This window comes from Phyllobates terribilis, unplaced genomic scaffold (genome assembly GCF_046119375.1).
Source record: "Phyllobates terribilis strain yellow unplaced genomic scaffold, ASM4611937v1 Scaffold_4__5_contigs__length_816908805, whole genome shotgun sequence".
Classification (NCBI taxonomy): domain Eukaryota; kingdom Metazoa; phylum Chordata; class Amphibia; order Anura; family Dendrobatidae; genus Phyllobates; species Phyllobates terribilis.
Window position 1 is genome coordinate 675897698 of NW_027362764.1, and position 20708 is coordinate 675918405.

The following is a 20708-nucleotide window of genomic DNA, read 5'->3' on the forward strand; positions in this document are numbered from 1 at the left end:
TTCTTAATTATACCATAGTACCTTATTATTATTTCTTCTTTATTAAAATGTGTGGAAAATAAGTATTGATCAAAAGTGATTATGTAATCAGGATCAAAAACACATTTTCCCCCTTAATACCAAAAATATTATTTTATAAAATTTATGTATATATCAGAACCAAATTAAAAATAATTATTCTTCTAGAAATATTGTGCATAAATTTCATATCGATGAGTAGCATAGATTTGACTAAAGAGAGGTGTGTACCTATTTAGGTAACCATTACAAATAATATTATAGTTATTCAAGAATAATATCATGTGGAAAATTATTCTAAATATACATTTTCTTTGTAAACCATTTTGATGTGTGGTTGCCCTTATCCACTCTTAGTTAAATCAAGAAATAATAATTATTAAAGAAATATAGAAATATATATATGTAGATAATACCTAATTATGTATTATAATTTCCTCAGAATTAAATATATTTTTGTACCTTCACATAAAGAAACATTTTTATTTTTTCAAACATACAAACATACGAGGCCTCTGTCACATCAATCACACTTAGCAGCTGCTGATTTACTCATCTGTCACCTTTACTCTGACATTCACAGATCTGTTCAACTCAAACATTCCAAATATGAAGTTTTAGATATATATATATATATATATATATATATATATATATATTTAACCCAAAATTGTTGTATCCCAATTTAATAATGTGCATTGCCATATCAATTGAATATCTTTATATTTCTTTGAATATTCCCCAAGTACATATTATATAATATGAGAGTAAGTCACTGGAATTTCAGACACTTGAAAAAACTCTTGTCTTAGATTCTTTTTTCACTGGCTGCCCGGTCTTAAGTTACATCAGTTGAAAATAGAATGAGTGGGATCGTATACTATTAGCTCAAAGTTCAAAGGACGCAGCTGTCACACGTCATGCTGTAAAGCTACTTTAATTAGCATGAACACTTCATGCACAGAAAATATTAGCAACACAAAAGAATTAATAAGTATTACATATATATTATAGTTCAACTAGATATATTGTTATTATTTTAAAATGTTATACACATAAAATCATGCAATTTTTTCACTTCCTGTGTGAATAAAGAAATAAATCCATTTTAGAGTTCTTTGATCAAATCCTGCTTTGGAATGAAAACTCTAAGGAAATATAAGAAAATAAAATTAAATATCAAATTCATACAGAAACAGAATTATTTAAATATCTTATACATATATTGGTTGGTTCTAATGTAATTCAAAATATTGCTACTTAAATTTATATATATGAAGTTCTAATTTATTAATTAATATATATATATATATTTTATAAACGTATATATAAATACAATTATACGCAATCTCTACTTAGACAAGAGTATATATATATATATATATATATACATATATATATATATATATATATGAACTATTAGAAACTATGTAACTACAATTTTACTGTATAAGATTATAAATAAATATTGAGACATTGTATTACATTTTGATACAACATTGTAATTACAGTTTTTCCTTAGCCACTCCCTAAACCAAATCTTCTGTCTCTCTCAAATATCTCCAGGAACGCCCTATTTAGGAAAGACATTTTTCTATCCTTCAAAACCTCAGAGAACTGCCTGTTCTTCTGTCCACATTCCATGACGTCACTGTGAGTTGGTCGTCTCACCTGTCTCTGTCCATCAGTTTCAGCCATTTTCCTTTTTAGAGAATCACAGTTCTGACTGAGAATTAACTCATTCTGTGGAGAGATGGATCTTTGCACTGGCTGATATGGCTTATAACATATATGAAATCTTCTGCGTATTTGATAGAGTTCACTATGGGGATGACTCAGTCTAGGAGAGTTTGATATTGGCTTTTGGTAAGATTTTACCTTTCCTGGTTTTATAAATTTAGCTTGATTTATTTTCTTTTCACGATTCTCATGTTTTCTAACAAAATCCAGCATCTGCGCACATTCAAATAATTAATTTTTCTGTGATGCCATAACTTGGGAAACTGAATTTAGGAATTTGAATTTTTGTACAAAAGTTGTTATCATATGTTGTACTTTTCCATTTTTGATGAGAACTTTGTACAACCGTTCAAATATGGACATGAATGTATATGTACATTCCTTCCTACCAATCCTTAGTTTCTGCAGATCTTCTATGTTGGGAAAATCCTTTGTGACACAATAAATCAAATATCTTAATCTGTCCGAATCATTTTCCCATCCATTAGGAGAGTCATTTTCACAGGGCATTAAATGTAAACGTCTGGACAATGTCACAGGAATCCATATTTTAAATAATTGATTCCTCTCCTCATTGGATAAGTCAAACTTATCAGAGAAGCTCTCAAATGTCTCTGAATTTCTACAGGCATGGATTTTGACATCATATTTTGGCATGATTTTGTATAATTTCAGCAAATTTTTCCTCATTTTAATTTGGAGTTGAGCCTGGGTAATTCCAGAATTCTCTGATATTTTTAGTGGCTCTTGTACGTCCGTTCCTCCTACGTCACTCACGTCTCCTCCCACATCACCTAGTATATCGGTTTCTCGTATGTCAGTCATGTCTCCTCCCATGTCAGGTTTCTGTATGTCCGTCTCTTGGTCAGACCCAAGGTCACCTTCAGTTACAGACACGTGTCTTACTTCTTGTTCATTTTCCACATTACAGTCAGAATCAGTATCACCGTCTGACACTTCTACACTATTTTCCTGCTTAGAAATCTCTAACACAAGACTATGAAAAAAATCTACCAAATGTAGAATATTTCTCAATTTCTGTTTGTCTCTATTTACCAATTTAGAAGTTAACTATAAATTCTGCAATTCACATTCTTTGTATAAACTGAGCCACAAAACTTCTATGTCATCTCCTACATTAACTTTGAAATTAATATTACTTTGTTAGCAAAAGAAGAAATTATATCCATATTTTGCTTACCTTAAGATTCCTTGGCTTCTCTTTATCAGCACGTCCTGTCTTCAGTTCGTCTGATTCTTTTCCTGTGTGATTCTGTTCCTTGTTAGTACCTCTGCTTCCTGTCTTTCCTCAGTCTGTAGTTCCTTTCTGCTTCTTGTGACAAACTAGTGAATTTACTGACACGTGAACAACAGCTGTTCAGCTCGTCAGGACTTCCCCCTTGTTCACGGAAGAAATTCACTTACTTAATTTAAAAAACAAAAAAACAGGACTGGCTGGCTCACCATTGTAAAATAATACTCTTCCTGTATTATTTTTTTCTACTGAGGACTTCTCAAAGTATCAATATCACGATATTCTTATAAAAAAATGTATCTATTTATTCTTGGATTGTCCATTAAAAAGAATCAGATTGCAGCAGGTACATACAATAATTAGTTATAAAGTAATTGTCCATTTGTCCATAATTAGCTTAATTGTTGAGATTCACCCATCTTTCCTTGGACCCTGGCTGGTAAATCATGTCTTTGTCCAGCATGTGTCCAGGCCTACATGTCATCTGCTTCTCAGCATGAAGATTCTGTGTCTTGTGGGGTGGGCAGAGCAAAAGAGCCCCCCCCTTTCTGTACCATGGGCTTTTATAGCCAGTCGTATGGACACCTGTTCTACATATGGTAGTGAACCAAAAATACACACACAAATAGCGCATGTCAACTAGACACGATGGCTGAAGCATAGAACTCAGAAAAATGATTATCGATTAACATTCCAAATGAATTTCCATAATTAACCATTTAACAGAGACCGCCTGGGAATGCCAGGTGCTGCAGGCTTTTGCTTTTTCCTTCCTTCCACCAGCAGGGGGCACTCTCTTTTATGCCTTTTTTCCATTCCCTTTCACAAGTGCACACATTCATTCTCTTTTCTTTTTTTCATTTGCTTTCTCTCTTGCGCTATTTCATCTCTGCAAAATACCAGCATCCTTCTGATCACTGTGGGCCTCCAGCATTGTTGCTTCTTTACTTTTAATACTAGGCTCCTTTTCACCAGGACCAGCGTCTCCCGGGTGGCTGGAGGCAACCACCGGTAACCCCAAGCAGAAGACATTGCAGGCAACACGACCCTCCCCCCTGAAGAGCAGCTCAAAGTCACTGGCAACCATCTCACCCTCTTCCTTCATTCACCCCTGGACGTCTCGCTCCGCCCCCAAGTTACGGGTCCAGCTTGCTCTTTCTGTCACATTACCGTGATGAAGGGTTTAGCCTGCAGGAGACCCTGCGCCGAGACATTTTTGAAGACACCTTATGCGGTGGGTGAATCACTGCTAAACAAACCACACCTGTAGGGACGGCACAGCCTTTGCATGGACCCTTCGGAGCCCGCCCCGACACGGCCAGATTGCTCGTCCCCAAGCGATCCTGAGAAAGGCTGGCCGGGCGATGGATCCAGCAGCGTCTACTAGCCATATCACCTTGGATACGCCTGATCTCGTCTGATCTTGGAAGCAAAGCAGGGCTTGGCTTGGACAGTACTTGAATGGGAGACCTCCTGGGAACACCGGGTGCTGTAGACCATTTTGATGACGTTTTGCCCTACTGCCCAGCTCGGCTAGCATGGAATGGCGCCTTGCCGGACACCGACCTTAAGTAACTTAGATGATGGAAGCCCCAAGGCCTCTGAGCCAGTTGGCAGCTAAGTACGCTACCCTGCCGCCTTCACGCAGGGCTGACACTGAGCTCTTTGTCACGGCTAGGAGTGCTTATTGACTCCTCAGCTCGCCGTGTGGAAATGATGGCGTTAAAAGCACCCGGGGCCTTGAAGGGGCCAGGCTTTCAGCAGGTGCCCAGGGAAGGTTTTGGATGCCGACCGCCTAGCGAGGGCCAGAAGAAGTAACATGTTTCTCTGCAAAGAAGCTTGTGTAACCAAGCCAGGCGGCTGCCAAAGAGCTAACCTCAGTGCAAGGAAGGCAAGGAAGGTGCGGAAAGAATTGGGGAGGGGGGGGGTGATTCTTGCTAGGGCCCTGAAATCATAAAACAGGCAGGAGAGTCTGACGCATGGTGACATAGAGGTTGTAGGGGCAGATAGGGGGTGTTTTCACGTGCGAGCACGTGTGCATGCTGGCTTGTGTGTGAGAGTGCGCTTCCTAGGTGTGGCACGCTGCAGACAGTCAAATGGATTGTTCCCTTTCATTAAAAGTTAATCCCCGGCTGCAGGCTATTAGAAAGCAACTAACCGCGCTCTACTCACCCTACCCGGGTCTACCGGTGAGTCTCGCCTCTGCTCCCAGCCTGTGGCATTGGCCGTGAAGCTGACATTCCGTCGACAGCGCTGCAGCCGATCAGTGAGCTCAGCGGCTCTGAGTGGGGTATTCTGTCTACAAGACCTATTAAGGAAGCCAGCAAAAAAATTGAAGAGAAGGGAAAGCACAAAAGGACCTGGTCTTGCTGAGCACTGGAAAGGGCAGCCGTCAGCCAGACTTCAAAGTAGAAAAGCAGCAAGTGAGAAGCTTGTTTCTGCCTACGGCCACACCACCCTGAACACGCCCGATCTTGTCTGATCTTGGAAGCTAAGCATGGTTGGGCCTGGTTAGTACTTGGATGGGAGATAACCTGGGAATACCTGGTGCTGTAGGCTTTTGCTTTTTCCTTCCTTCCACCAGCAGGGGGCACTCTCTTCTATGCCTTTTTTCCATTCCCTTTCACAAGTGCACACATTCATTCTGTTTTCTATTTTTCATTTGCTTTCTCTCTTGCGCTATTTCATCTCTGCAAAATACCAGCATCCTTCTGATCACCGTGGGCCTCCAGCATTGTTGCTTCTTTACTTTTAATACTAGGCTCCTTTTCACCAGGACAAGCGTCTCCCGCGTGGCTGGAGGCAACCACCGGTAACCCCAAGCAGAAGACCTTTGCAGGCAACACGACCCTCCCCCCTGAAGAGCAGCTCAAAGTCACTGGCAACCATCTCACCCTCTTCCTTCATTCACCCCTGGACGTCTCGCTCCGCCCCCAAGTTACGGGTCCAGCTTGCTCTTTCTGTCACATTACCGTGATGAAGGGTTTAGCCTGCAGGAGACCCTGCGCCGATACATTTTTGAAGACACCTGATGCGGCGGGTGAATAACTGCTAAACAAACCACACCTGTAGGGACGGCACAGACTTTGCATGGAGCCTTCGGAGCCTGCCCCGTTACGGCCAGATTGCTCGCCACCAAGCGATCCCGAGAAAGGCTGGCCGGGCGATGGATCGAGCAGCGTCTACTGGCCATACCACCTTGGATACGCCCGATCTCGTCTGATCTTGGGAGCAAAGCAGGGCTGGGCTCAGACAGTACTTGGATGGGAGACCTCCTGGGAACACCGGGTGCTGTAGACCATTTTGATGACGTTTTGCCCTACTGCCCAGCTCGGCTAGCATGGAACGGCGCCTTGCCGGACACCGACCTTGAGTAACTTAGATGATGGAAGCCCCAAGGCCTCTGAGCCAGTTGGCAGCTAAGTACGCTACCCCGCCGCCTTCACGCAGGCCTGACACCGAGCTCCTTGTCACGGCTAGGAGTGCTTATTGACTCCGCAGCTCGCCGTGTGGAAATGATGGCGTTAAAAGCACCCGGGGCCGTGAAGGGGCCAGGCTTTCAGCAGGTGCCCAGGGAAGGTTTTGGATGCCGGCCGCCTAGCGAGGGCCAGCAGAAGTAACATGTATCTCTGAAAAGAAGCTTGTGTAACCAAGCCAGACGGCTGCCAAAGAGCTAACCTCAGTGCAAGGAAGGCAAGGAAGGTGCGGAAGGAATTGGGGAGGGGGAGGGGTGATTCTTGATAGGGCCCTGAAATCATAAAACAGGCAGGAGAGTCTGATGCATGTGACTCGCCCCCTGGGCCGTGGGGCTCTCGAATCCGGGCAATAGGGAGACGATGGGGGTAGTAGTGGCGACCCGGTTCCGTGTCTCAGGGTGGTCAGGCCAATGGTAGTCTGCTACGTTCTGCTAATAATGTCCGACTATGCCACCCGTGGATTGCGGTTATTAGGAACCGCTGCTGCATGCAGACCACTGGGGCTGATGAGGTGTGCAGCTAGGGTAGTGTTACTCCCCACGGGAAGAGTGCGGCCCCAGGGCAGTATAATGGATGGTGGGAGTGATGGTAGTGAGAATCCCAGTGCTGATAGTGCGGGAGGAGCAAGGAGCACACAGACAACAAGTTGCAGTCCAGGGTCTTTACTACAACAGGTAAACTGACCCATAAACAGTCCCGGCTAGGAGGGGACCTGGACGTCTGAGACCAACGGGGGAATTGGCCCTGGTCAGGGTGAGGGTGTAGGCCTACCGTTCTTTCTGCGCTCCTTCTGGCTATCTCCTCCTGATAGGGTAACAGCCCACGTTTCCGAGCTTTCCGTGTATTCTCGCCTGTATGGCCTGCGACGTGGGTTCCTTTCTGCTCCCAGCCTTGTACGGCTTTACTGGTCCCTTCAGTTGTGGCAGGGCCTCCAGGCTTCTTAGGCCAAGGAATGTACAGTCCCTTGCGGACTGGTTCTCTGCTGGGGGATGTGGAATCCTTCCAGCCTCAGACACCAAAGTCTGGTAAAATTAAGTCTTTTCTCTGCCAAGACAGGCTCTCTTCGCCTCTTGTCTCTGGCTTGTGGCTCTCCTCCTGCCACACTTCCTCTTAGGTGCAATCAACTTTCTGTCCCTGCTCCACTCTGGGACACGTCTCAGAGCTGAGACAGGCAATCCAGTTCTCTCTAACCCTGCCCCCAGCACCAGCTTTTATAGGGGCAGCCTGCTCCCCCTACTGGCCTGAGACAGGAGGCATTGCATGCTAATGTTCCCCTGACCAGAGAACCCTCCCTTGCTCTCAGACACAGCTTTAATACATTTTGTGGCATCCAGGCCAGGGTGACACATTCCCCCCTAGTGAAATTTAGTACTCCGGGACTAAACAATAAACAAAGACAATATGCATAACAATAAAACATTAATAGACAGACGACGCACAAATTGAGTTCTTAAGGTCACAGTGTGGCCTGTGACCGGGTGTCCATATCACCAATACAACGGGAGCCTTAACCAGGTGGGGGTCTGTCCTACCCCAAGTCCTTCACAGTCTTAGTTCATTCCTGGGTTAGGCTCAGAATGCAGTCCATACAAGGTCCCGGTTATAAAAAGTCCATAACCTGTGAGTCCTTACGGTAGCTGCAAGAAACTGAAACACACTATTAATAAACATGCATTTAACTTGGCAAACATTTCAACATTTGGCAACAGGGTTATTTACAATCTTAGTACACTCTATATTCTCCAGCGAGCGGGTATCTGCCCCTTTGTGCTCCTGGTTGACCTCCTTAACCAACTGTCTGGTGGTGGACCAACCTGGCTTTCCCCACTAGCGTTAGGGGTACAGCTACCAGCTGGGTGTACAGGTAGGGCAGGCAGCTGTCTGCGGGGTCTTTGGCTTACCGCAGGCATGGCAGGCTCACTGTCAGCAGAGGGTTGACTCTCCTGGGCTGCTGGTACAGGCTCTTCTGCCTCTGGAACTGCTGGCTGCTGGCTCCTCTTCACCTTCCGGCTCTGGTGTTGGTTGTTGCTGGGCCGGTTGCAGGAAATGCAGGACGGGTACCACTATGGCATCATTTATGCGAGTCCAGGACTGAGGGAGCTCTCCAAGAATGGTGCTGATCATTTCTTCCTTGTCCTCTGCGGGTTTAAGGTCACTGTGATCCTCTTCTGCACTACGGAGTTGCTCGGGGCACCTTTTGAGGTGGTCTCTGGAGACGACACTAGTGGTTTCTCCTCCGTCCTTGGTGATTACGCACACCTTTGGGTTGTCGTGGTCAGACTGCAGTACGGTGTAGGGTTCCCTTTCCCACTGGTCGTCCAACTTATGTAGCCTTCTTTTTCGCTTTAGGACTTGCTCACCAGGTTCTAGGGGACCAGCAGGGGCGTGTTGATTGAAGAGTCTTTCTTGCTTCTCTCTCACCTGGGCCAGGCTCTTCTCCACACTCTCCTGTACCTTCTTGTACTGCAGTTGCCTTTCCGTATCCCAGTCCGCATCCGGGGAGGTGTCCTCAGGTATTAGGACTCCCATCTCCAGGTCTACGGGCAGCTTACCCGGTCTGGCTCGCATCAGGTAAGCCGGGGTGCAGTTGGTAGCATTCACCGGGATATTGTTGTATAGGTCTATCAGGTCCGGCAGTTTTTCTGGCCACAGGCTGCGTTCCTCCAGGGGCAACGTCTTCAGGAGATCAATGACTATATTGTTCATCTTCTCTCACATCCCGTTGGTTTGTGGATGGTAAGGCGTTGTCCGAATTTTCTTACAGCCATAGAGGTTGCAGAACTCCTGGAAGATTTCAGCCTCGAACGCAGGACCCTGGTCTGTCAGGACCTGTTCCGGATACCCGTGTGGACGGCAGAAGTATTGCTGGAAGGCTCTGGCCGCTGTTTGGGCTGTCAAGTCCTTTACCGGGACCACCACTAGAAAACGGGAATAGTGGTCCACGATTGTCAGGGCATAGATGTATCCTGACCGGCTGGGAGCCAATTTGACATGGTCCAGAGCTACCAGCTCAAGAGGCTGCGTGGTGACGATGGGCCTCAAGGGTGTCTTCTGGCTGGTGCGGTCCTTCCTCCTCAGGTGACAAGGGCCACAGTCTCTGCACCATTTTTCTACAGCTCCTCTCATGCCGACCCAAAAGAACCTTCCTCTTAGTAGAGACTCCAGTTTCTTACAACCGAAGTGTCCCGCTCTGTCATGAAAAGCCCCCAGGACCATAGCTGCATCTCGCCTTGGGACCACGACTTGCCAGGTCAGCTCGTGCGTCCGGTGGTTGACAATCCTTTTGCACAACTTGCCTTCGTAGAGGAACAGCTTGCTCTTCTCCTTCCATAGCTGCTTGGCTTCCTCTGGGGCATCTGGATCTAGGCGGGCGTCTTCCCGGGTCAGCAGATCTTTCACCAGGCGGACTGCAGGGTCACTATCTTGGGTCTCAGCCCAGCTGTGGTGAGGTAGGTGATTCATCATCACAGTTGTTAGATCCTCCTCCTTCACGTGGTGAGAGTGTTGAGCGGCTCCATACCGGTGAAACGCGGGGAGTTCTACCTCCTCCAGCTCTTCTGGGTCTTCGTCACCTTCAGGTAAGTGAGGCATTCTTGATAGGGTGTCCGCGTTGGCGTTTTTTTTGCCTGCCCGGTACTTGATCACGAAGTCATAGTTGGAGAGACGGGCCATCCACCGCTGTTCCAGGGCACCCAGTCTTGCATTGTCCAGGTGTGTCAACGGGTTGTTGTCCGTGTATATGGTGAACTTTGCGGAGGCCAGGTAATGCTTGAAGCGTTCCGTCACGGCCCACACCACCGCCAAGAATTCTAGCTTGAAGGAGCTGTAATTCTCCGGGTTCCTCTCGGTGGGCCTCAGCTTCCGACTGGCGTATGCGATCACCCGTTCTCTGCCCTGTTGGTTTTGGGACAGTACGGCTCCCAGTCCCACATTACTGGCATCTGTGTGGAGAATGAAAGGCTGGCCGTAATCAGGGTAAGCCAGGATCTCATCCCCCGTGAGGGCCATCTTTAGCTGGTGGAAGGACTCCTCTTCCGGTTTATCCCACTTGAAGGGTGTCTTTTGACTTCGGGACTTAGACTGTCCGATCAGGAGGTCCTGCATAGGAGCTGCCATCTTAGTGAACCCGGGGATGAACCTTCGGTAGTAGCCTACCAACCCGAGAAACTGTCTCACCTCTTTGATGTTCGAGGGGCTTGGCCAGCTCTTGATTGCCGTGACTTTGTCAGGGTCGGGGGCCACTCCTTCCGCGCTTACCACTTGCCCTAGTACTGGACCTTTGGTTTCAGCAGGTGACACTTCCATGGTTTCACCTTCAGGCCATAGCCTGCCAGGGCTTCGAACACCTCGGCCAGGTGCTTTAGATGGTCCTCGTAGGTCTTCGAATAGATGATCACGTCGTCCAGGTAAAGGAGGACCGTCTCGAAGTTTCGGTGCCCTAGACAGCATTCCATCAGCCGCTGGAAGGTCCCTGGTGCGTTGCAGAGCCCGAAAGGCATACAGTTGAACTCGCTCAGTCCCATCGGGGTGGTGAAGGCGGTCTTCTCCTTGTCAGCCTCTGCCACAAGAACCTGCCAGTACCCGCTAGTAATGTCCAAAGTAGAAAAGAAGTTAGCAGATTTTAGTGCGGCTAAAGACTCCTCTATTCTAGGCAGCGGGTATGCGTCTTTGTGGGTGATACGGTTGATTTGTCTATAGTCCACGCACATTCTCATGGTGCCGTCTTTCTTTTTCACCAGAACCAAGGGGGCTGCCCAGGGGCTACAGCTATCTCTAATGACCCCAGCTTCCTTCATCTCTCTTAGCATGCCCTTGGCGTTCTGATAATGTGCAGGGGGTACAGGCCTGTGTCTCTCTTTTATTGGTGGGTGGCTCCCTGTCGGGATGTGGTGTTCTATCCCCTTTACTCTGCCGAAGTCCAGCGGGTGCTTACTAAAGACTCTCTCGTACTCCTGTACCACCCGGTAGACTCCTCGTTTTTGGTGCAGGGGAGTGGAGTCAGCACCCACATGGAGTTTCTGGCACCAGTCCTCCTTTTGTTTCTGGGAGCCTTTACCCTCCGCCTGAGGAGATGGAGGCAAGGGTTCCACGGCCCTGATAGCTTGGTGTTCGACAACAAACAGTTTGGCGAGTGTAGCGTACCTGGGTAAGTGTACTTCCCTCTCCCCAATGTTGATGATGCGGACGGGCACCCTCCCATGACGGACATCAACCACCCCCCGGGCTGTCAAAATGGTGGGCCTGCTGTCTGAGTACACGGGTTCTACCATGGCTTGGTAGTCTCTACCTCTCAACCCGATTGCAGTCCGACACCAGATCATCATTTCACTTTTGGGAGGCATTGAAATGGGGAATGGGTCACTCAGTCTTACGCTACCGATCTCACCACCAGACAGTTCTACCTGCTGCCGTCTCATCAGGGCTTTTATGTCCTTGTTGAGGACCCTCTGTTGGCTGGAACTAGCATTCACCGCCACCTGTTGTAGAATTACAATTACCTCTGAAAGACAATTTTCAATTATGTTAGTACCCACAGTTATTTTAGGGTGACTTTCATGACGGTCAATGTCCACAATAATCACTCCCTGTGCCGGCAGTTAAACTTTACCAATTTTAATGGTCATCTCCTTGAACCCCATCTGAGGCACGGGTAAGCCATTACTGGCGATGATGCTCAAGTTACTGTCTGGATACCGTGTGATATCAGCATCAGTCCAATACTGCTTAAAAAATACATAAGGGATTGTGGTTACTTGCGACCCAGTATCCAGCAAGGCGCTCATGGGGATACCGTCCAGCACCACGGGTAAAACCGGGTGCCCCCCAACGTACTTATCACGCCAATTATAAGGGCCTGGTGATCTTATGCCTGGGGGTCGGCCCTCTGCCCCAGGTTGGACCCGTTTAAATTACAGTACCTGGAAATGTGTCCGGGCTGGTTGCATCGACGGCAAATGGGCTGTCCATCCTCTGCGTAGCGGTCTGTGGGCCTCCCTCGGAACGACGGGATCCTCCTCTGTCGACGCCACGGGACATCCTCCGGACTTGAAGCCAGCTCGATGGGTCTTGACGGGTCCACTTGCAACGCCTGGACGGTTCTGGTCAAAGCCGCGACGCTCCTGGTTAGCTCCTGGACTTGGTGGTGCAGGCCTTTCGACGGGGCTTGGTTCAGGGCCTGTGCATCAGCCTCCACGGAGTCCATAGAGGAGGGCGCCGCCTCCTGGTGGTAGGTGATAGCAGGGCGCCGGGGGTTTATAGCGCCACTGGTTGCAGATTCACGGAGCACCCTTATGGCCCTGTCCATAAATTGGGCAAAGGTCAGGTCGGGGTTCTGAAAGAACATGAGGCGCAGTTGGGCCCTGTGGGCGCTAGACAGCAGACCTTCTATGAATTGTTCTGTTAGCAGCTTATCGGTTTCCTGCACACTGCCAGGGTCAGTTTGTTGAATAGCCCTCAAGGCTTCCTGCAGATTTAGGGCATAGTCTCTGATGCTGTCCTGTGCCCGCTGCCTACATCCATAGAACCTCATTTTAATCTCAGCGGAGGTACGTGTATCAAAGGTACCCCGCAGCCGGGCCAGGATACCCTTCACAGTCCTTTTCTCCTCAGTGGGCCATGATTTTACCTCCCTTTGGGCTGCGCCAGTTAACTGCCCTGTCAATATGCTGACCTTCTGCTCCTCTGTCAGGGGGTAAACCTGGAACAAACTGTATAGCCTTTCCTTAAAGTCAGTTAGGGCATGGGGCTCCCCTGAGTATTTGGGCAGCCAGGCCGCTCCAGGGATGTAGGGCAGGGAAAAGGGCATCGCTGCTGCTGCAGCTGCGTTGGTGGTAGAGGGTGCCTCTGTGTCTGACATCTTCCTCCCCCCTAGTTAAGTGTGGCCTACCTTCCGGCGATCCTCTTCTGTAGGCCGCGGCTCCGCTGCTGCTGCTATGGACGAGGACCTGGCGTCGCGTCCTAATGACGTCAGCGTTGCTCTCTCTCCCTTCCAGGAAATTGCGCAGCGTCGGAGCGTGGGGCGGAGCTTCGGATCTCGCGCGGTTTTGACGTCCACGCCCCTCTTCTTCCCGCGCGGCGTCCTGAAGATGGCGTCCAATGGCGGGAAGCAGCTGCGGATGGCGGGAAGAAGGCAGAAGACGGCGGGAAACGGTCCAAGATGGCGTCCGATGGCGGGAATCGGCTCCGGATGGCGGGAAACTTCGCCACAGGTAAGTTTACAAAAGTCTTTTTCAGGCACGCAGTACCCGGTGGTTGCGGGCACGAAATCCTGCCGACTACGCCAAAGCTGACTCGCCCCCTGGGCCGTGGGGCACTCGGATCCGGGCAATAGGGAGACGATGGGGGTAGTAGTGGCGACCCGGTTCCGTGGCTCAGGGTGGTCAGGCCAATGGTAGTCTGCTACGTTCTGCTGATAATGTCCGACAACGCCACCCGTGGATTGCGGTTATTAGGAACCGCCGCTGCATGCAGACCGCTGGGGCTGATGAGGTGTGCAGCTAGGGTAGTGTGACTCCCCACGGGAAGAGTGCGGCCCCAGGGCAGTATAATGGATGGTGGGAGTGATGGTAGTGAGAATCCCAGTGCTGATAGTGCGGGAGGAGCAAGGAGCACACAGACAACAAGTTGCAGTCCAGGGTCTTTACTACAACAGGTAAACTGACCCATAAACAGTCCCGGCTAGGAGGGGACCTGGACGTCTGAAAGCAACGGGGAAATTGGCCCTGGTCAGGGTGAGGGTGTAGGCCTACCGTGCTTTCTGCGCTCCTTCTGGCTATCTCCTCCTGATAGGGTAACAGCCCACGTTTCCGAGCTTTCCTTGTATTCTCGCCTGTATGGCCTGCGACGTGGGTTCCTTTCTGCTCCCAGCCTTGTACGGCTTTACTGGTCCCTTCAGTTGTGGCAGGGCCTCCAGGCTTCTTAGGCCAAGGAATGTATAGTCCCTTGCGGACTGGTTCTCTGCTGGGGGATGTGGAATCCGTCCAGCCTCAGACACCAAAGTCTGGTAAAATAAAGTCTTTTCTCTGCCAAGACAGGCTCTCTTTGCCTCTTGTCTCTGGCTTGTGGCTCTTCTCCTGCCACACTTCCTCTTAGGTGCAATCAACTTTCTGTCCCTGCTCCACTCTGGGACACGTCTCAGAGCTGAGACAGGCAATCCAGTTCTCTCTAACCCTGCCCCCAGCACCAGCTTTTATAGGGGCAGCCTGCTCCCCCTACTGGCCTGAGACAGGAGGCATTGCATGCTAATGTTCCCCTGTCAAGAGAACCTCCCCCTTGCTCTCAGACACAGCTTTAATACATTTTGTGGCATCCAGGCCAGGCTGAGACACATGGTGACGGAGAGGTTGCAGGGGCAGATAGGGGGTGTTGTCACGTGCGAGCACGTGTGCATGCTGGCTTGTGTGTGAGAGTGCGCTTCCTAGGTGTGGCGCGCTGCAGACAGTCAAAGGGATTGTTCCCTTTCATTAAAAGTTAATCCCTGGCTGCAGCCTATTAGAAAGCAACTAACCGCGCTCTACTCACCCTACCCGGGTCTACCGGTGAGTCTCGCCTCTGCTCCCGGCCTGTGGCATTGGCCGTGAAGCTGACGTTCCGTCGACAGCGCTGCAGCCGATCAGTGAGCTCAGCGGATCTGAGTGGGGCGTTGTATCTACAAGACCTTTTAAGGAAGCCAGCAAAAAAATTGAAGAGAAGGGAAAGCACAAAAGGACCTGGTCTTGCTGAGCACTGGAAACTGCAGCCGGAAGCCAGACGTCAAAGTAGAAAAGCAGCAAGTGAGAGGCTAGTCTCTGCCTACGGCCACACCACCATGAATACACCCAATCTTGTCTGATCTCAAAAGCTAAGCAGGGTTGGGCCTGGTTAGTACTTGGATGGGAGACCACCTGGGAATATCAGGTGCTGTAGGCTTTTGCTTTTTCCTTCCTTCCACCAGCAGGGGGCACTCCCTTCTATGCCTTTTTTCCATTCCCTTTCACAAGTGCACACATTCATTCTCTTTTCTTTTTTTCATTTGCTTTCTCTCTTGCGTTATTTCATCTCTGCAAAATACCAGCATCCTTCTGATCACCGTGGGCCTCCAGCATTGTTGCTTCTTTTCTTTTAATACTAGGCTCCTTTTCACCAGGACCAGCGTCTCCCCCGTGGCTGGAGGCAACCACCGGTAACCCCAAGCAGAAGACCTTTGCAGGCAACACGACCCTCCCCCCTGAAGAGCAGCTCAAAGTCACTGGCAACCATCTCACCCTCTTCCTTCATTCACCCCTGGACGTCTCGCTCCGCCCCCAAGTTACGGGTCCAGCTTGCTCTTTCTGTCACATTACCGCGATGAAGGGTTTAGCCTGCAGGAGACCCTGCGCCGAGCCAATTTTGAAGACACCTGATGCGGCGGGTGAATCACTGCTAAACAAACCACACCTGTAGGGACGGCACAGACTTTGCATGGACCCTTCGGAGCCCGCCCCGTCACGGCCAGATTGCTCGCCACCAAGCGATCCTGAGAAAGGCTGGCCGGGCGATGGATCGAGCAGCTTCTACTGGCCATACCACCTTGGATACACCTGATCTCATCTGATCTCAAAAGCAAAGCAGGGCTGGGCTTGGACAGTACTTGGATGGGAGACCTCCTGGGAATACCGGGTGCTGTAGACTATTTTGATGATATTTTTACCTGCTGCCCAGCTCGGCTAGCATGGAACGGCGCCTTGCCGGACACCGACCCAAAGTAACTTAGATGATGGAAGCCCCAAGGCCTCTGAGCCAGTTGGCAGTTAAGTACGCTACCCCGTCGCCTTCACGCAGGCCTGACACCGAGCTCCTTGCCACGGCTAGGAGTGCTTATTGACTCCGCAGCTCGCCGTGTGGAAATGATGGCGTTAAAAGCACCCGGGGCCGTGAAGGGGCCAGGCTTTCAGCAGGTGCCCAGGGAAGGTTTTGGATGCCGGTCACCTAGCGAGGGCCAGCAGAAGTAACATGTTTCTCTGCAAAGAAGCTTGTGTAACCAAGCCAGACGGCTGACAAAGAGCTAACCTCAGTGCAAGGAAGGCAAGGAAGGTGCGGAAGGAATTGGGGAGTGGGGGGGTGATTCCTGCTAGGGCCCTGAAATCATAAAACAGGCAGGAGAGTCTGACGCATGGTGATGGAGAGGTTGTAGGGGCAGATAGGGGGTGTTGTCACGTGCGAGCACGTGTGCATGCTGGCTTGTGTGTGAGAGTGCGCTTCCTAGGTGTGGCGCGCTGCAGACAGTCAAAGGGATTGTTCCCTTTCATTAAAAGTTAATCCCCGGCTGCAGCCTATTAGAAAGCAACTAACTGCGCTCTACTCACCCTACCCGGGTCTACCGGTGAGTCTCGCCTCTGCTCCCGGCCTGTGGCATTGGCCGTGAAGCTGACGTTCCGTCGACAGCGCTGCAGCCGATCAGTGAGCTCAGTGGCTCTGAGTGGGGCGTTGTGTCTACAAGACCTTTTAAGGAAGCCAGCAAAAAAATTGAAGAGAAGGGAAAGCACAAAAGGACCTGGTCTTGCTGAGCACTGGAAAGGGCAGCCGGCAGCCAGAAGTCAAAGTAGAAAAGCAGCAAGTGAGAGGCTTGTCTCTGCCTACGGCCACACCACCCTGAACACGTCCGATCTCATCTGCTCTTGGAAGCTAAGCAGGGTCAGGCCTGGTTAGTGCTTGGATGGGAGACTGTAAAATAATACTCTACCTGTATTATTTTTTTCTACTGAGGACTTCTCAAAGTATCAATATCACGATATTCTTATAAAAAAAGTATCTATTTATTCTTGGATTGTCCATTAAAAAGAATCAGATTGCAGCAGGTACATACAATAATTAGTTATAAAGTAATTGTCCATTTGTCCATAATTAGATTAATTGTTGAGATTCACCCATCTTTCCTTGGATCCTGGCTGGTAAATCATGTCTTTGTCCAGCATGTGTCCAGGCCTACATGTCATCTGCTTCTCAGCATGAAGATTCTGTGTCTTGTGGGGTGGGCAGAGCAAGAGAGCCCCCCCTTTCTGTACCATGGGCTTTTATAGCCAGTCGTATGGACACCTGTTCTACATATGGTAGTGAACCAAAAATACACACACAAATAGCGCATGTCAACTAGACACGATGGCTGAGGCATAGAACTCAGAAAAATGATTATCGATTAACATTCCAAATGAATTTCCATAATTAACCATTTAACATTTCCCTCTTTTTTGAGAATAAAAGGACTTTAACTGAAATTTCTCAAAAGAAGATACATTCATCAATCATTTTTTCTTTCCTTCTTCCTTGGCAATATCATTAAATTTCCCTAATAATAATAGTAATAATAGTATCAATATCGGATTATTGTTATATAATAATGTGAATTCATGTTATGGTAAGCCGTGACTAATATTCATTTAATATGTATAATTATACTTCCCTATATCTAAATTGAAGCAATCGCGGGTTCAATCGTCATCATCTGATGTCATTGGGTCGTCGTCTCGTCTTCTTCTTGGTTCTTTTATAACACAGTCTTTAGATGAAAATTCCTTTGAAATAAATTACAGCATGTAGATATTGTACAGTCCATAAACTGTACTCTTTATTAGAAAGATCATGTGTGTCAGTTGATAAGAAAACAAAGTCCATGGATGAAATGTAGCTTTAATATCTGTGCAGTGTCACCTGGACTTACGTTGGATCGTGTTTGGAATCTTCCGTGTGTCCACACTGGTCTCGTGTCACTTTTGGAACAGATGTGACGTCTTTGGTCAGTAAAGCAATGGTTAACTTGACACTTTCCTGCTTTATATAGCACCATAACCAGTACTCAGTCCTTTATATACAGGACACATATGCCAGGTATTACCTGTTCACCAGCTTTCATTGAAGCGTTGCAGGTGATAAGAAACCACTGGAACGTGATGAAACTTAAACACAACACAGTACATATAGGATCATCGTCCTCTGCCGTCCTGGTGATCAGTGGTGTGAATTGTATTGTATGTAATGGACACAGTCTATTATAACACTCAGCAGTCACACCTGTTACCTTCTGAGACGTCCGGATATCAGTTGCTTCTTCTTGTAACTTTTGAGAATCTCTTTGATTTATAAAAATTAAAAGTCTTTATTAAGATAGAATTCATAATTGCGATGTCTTGATTGAAGTCTTCATTCCCTAATCTGATACCAAATCTGGCAGTTTTTCCTAACCTATAATATCACAGCGTACCATAGCAATCAGTAATATCCATCTAATTATTATCAAAATATTAAAATAAATTATGTTTGGAATAATAAACAATAATAGATAATAATTCATTATCAATCAAGTTCTCCATATGATAGAACATTTTTATGTCATAGGTGTAATTACCTTTTCCAACCCATAGGTGTCAGTGTATTTTGAAAAAACAAGTTTTTATATCTTTATTAAACCAATAATATCAAAGAATGTATACTCCTGAACCAAAATGAATAAATATATGAATGTATGAATGAATGAATGAATGAATAAATGAATGAATGAATTGTTGTGTTTACTCAGAAAATGTAAACATTTTTTTCTTTAGCAATATATATTTAATGAAGCAATACTCTTGTATTAGACATTACTTTATTAAATATGAATGTGTTTTCTCAATTGAGATATTGAACTCAAATAAAATCAAATGAGAATTAAAAAATGAAAAAATAGAAAAATAAGAAGTATAAAGTAAGAATAAAATTTTAAAAATGAAAAATAAAATTAAGAGTAAAAATAAGAATAAAAATAAAAATAAGGCCTTTAAATTTTAATGACAAATGCAGAGTAATTATATTCTCCATAAAAAATACCCTTATATCTCCATTATCTGGATGATTTCATATTTGTCATAAACTTGTACCACCAAAAAATATTAAATTATGCAACTTTGCATGTAATACCCTTCTTAATTATACCATAGTACCTTATTGTTATTTCTTCTTTATTAAAATGTGAGGAAAATAAGTATTGATCAAAAGTGATTATGTAATCAGGATCAAAAACACATTTTCCCCCTTCACACCAAAATATTATTTTATAAAATTTATGTATATATCAGAACCAAATTAAAAATAATTATTCTTCTAGAAATATTGTGCATAAATTTCATATCGATGAGTAGCATAGATTTTACTAAAGAGAGGTGTGTACCTATTTAGGTAACCATTAAAAATAATATTATAGTTATTCAAGAATATTATCATGTGGAATATTATTCTAAATATAAATTTGCTTTGTAAACCATTTTGATGTGTGGTTGCCCTTATCCACTATTAGTTAAATCAAGAAATAATAATTATTAAAGAAATATAGAAATATATATATGTAGATACATTGCCTACAAGTAGTATTCAACCCCCTGCAAATAAGTTAGAGCCTTCAAACTGCAAACGAGAGTAGGTTTTATGAACAGAAGCATAAATCTTACAAACCAAAAAGTTATGTTGCTCAGTTGAATTTTATTAAATTTTAAACATAAAAGTGTGGGTCAATTATTATTCAACCTCTATGTTTAATATTTTGTGGAATAACCCTTGTTTGCAATTACAGCTAATAATAGTCTTTTATAAGACCTGATCAGGCCGGCACAGGTCTGTGGAGTTATCTCGGCCCACTCCTCCATGCAGATCTTCTCCAAGTTATCTAGGTTCTTTGGGTGTCTCATGTGGACTTTATTCTTGAGCTCCTTCCACAAGTTTTCAATTGGGTTAAGGTCAGGAGACTGACTAGGCAACTCTAACACCTTGACTTTTTCCCTCTTGAACCAGGCCTTGGTTTTCTTGGCTGTGTGCTTTGGGTCGTTGTCTTGTTGGAAGATGAAATTACGATCCATCTTAAGATCCTTGATGGAGGAGCGGAGGTTCTTGGCCAAAATCTCCAGGTAGGCCGTGCTATCCATCTTCCCATGGATGCGGACCAGATGGCCAGGCCCCTTGGCAGAGAAACAGCCCCACAGCATGATGCTGCCACCACCATGCTTGACTGTAGGGATGGTATTCTTGGGGTCGTATGCAGTGCCATCCAGTCTCCAAACGTCACGTGTGTGGTTGGCACCAAAGATCTCGATCAGACCATAGAACCTTGAACCAGTCTGTCTCAGAGTCCTCCAAGTGATCATGAGCAAACTGTAGACGAGCCTTGACATGACGCTTTGAAAGTAAAGGTACCTTACGGGCTCGTCTGGAACGGAGACCATTGCGGTGGCGTACGT

General features: G+C 46.8%; 1 non-coding gene and 4 pseudogenes across 1 annotated transcript; all 5 read left to right on the forward strand.

Annotated features, from left to right (window-relative positions):
- Positions 1-4391: 4391 nt before the first annotated feature.
- LOC141269355 (5S ribosomal RNA) lies at positions 4392-4511 on the forward strand (annotated as a pseudogene).
- A 942-nt stretch (positions 4512-5453) lies between these two features.
- LOC141267695 (5S ribosomal RNA) lies at positions 5454-5572 on the forward strand (annotated as a pseudogene).
- Positions 5573-6193: 621 nt separating this feature from the next.
- On the forward strand, positions 6194-6313 carry LOC141268350 (5S ribosomal RNA; annotated as a pseudogene).
- Positions 6314-15277: 8964 nt separating this feature from the next.
- LOC141267527 (5S ribosomal RNA) lies at positions 15278-15396 on the forward strand (annotated as a pseudogene).
- A 621-nt stretch (positions 15397-16017) lies between these two features.
- On the forward strand, positions 16018-16137 carry LOC141267110 (5S ribosomal RNA). Its single transcript, XR_012321125.1, has one exon. It is a non-coding gene; the product is annotated as a 5S ribosomal RNA (ribosomal RNA).
- The last annotated feature ends 4571 nt before the right edge of the window (positions 16138-20708 follow it).